Source organism: Octodon degus, unplaced genomic scaffold (genome assembly GCF_000260255.1).
Source record: "Octodon degus isolate 3935 unplaced genomic scaffold, OctDeg1.0 scaffold00078, whole genome shotgun sequence".
Classification (NCBI taxonomy): domain Eukaryota; kingdom Metazoa; phylum Chordata; class Mammalia; order Rodentia; family Octodontidae; genus Octodon; species Octodon degus.
Genome location: NW_004524654.1, coordinates 209,081 through 209,485, shown reverse-complemented (window position 1 = coordinate 209,485; position 405 = coordinate 209,081).

The following is a 405-nucleotide window of genomic DNA, read 5'->3' as shown; positions in this document are numbered from 1 at the left end:
AGAGAGACAGAAGGGGACCAGAGTGGGTTGCCAAGGATCCTGCCTTTTCTAGGGATTTTATAGAGCAAATCCACAAAATGAGGCTGGGCCAAGGAGAGCAAAGGTGAACTCGCAAGGTGAGCATGAGGTGGGACAGAACTATGGTCAACCAGTAAGATTACAAGTATACTTGCTCAGGTAAAATTGACAAAATTAGGTTCAAATGGGAAAGCAAGTCAAGCGCAAGGGGACGTGAGTACAGAACAGGGGCGTTTCCTGGAAGGCCTGGGTTAGTGGCTCTTCCTGGCTTCCTCTGGGTGGTTGGCACCTACTTAGAAAATCAACGTCTGGCCGGGGAGATGGCTCAGTGGAATAAGTGCTTCCCTGGCAAGCACAAGGGCCTGAGTTCAATTCCTGCTTCCACCA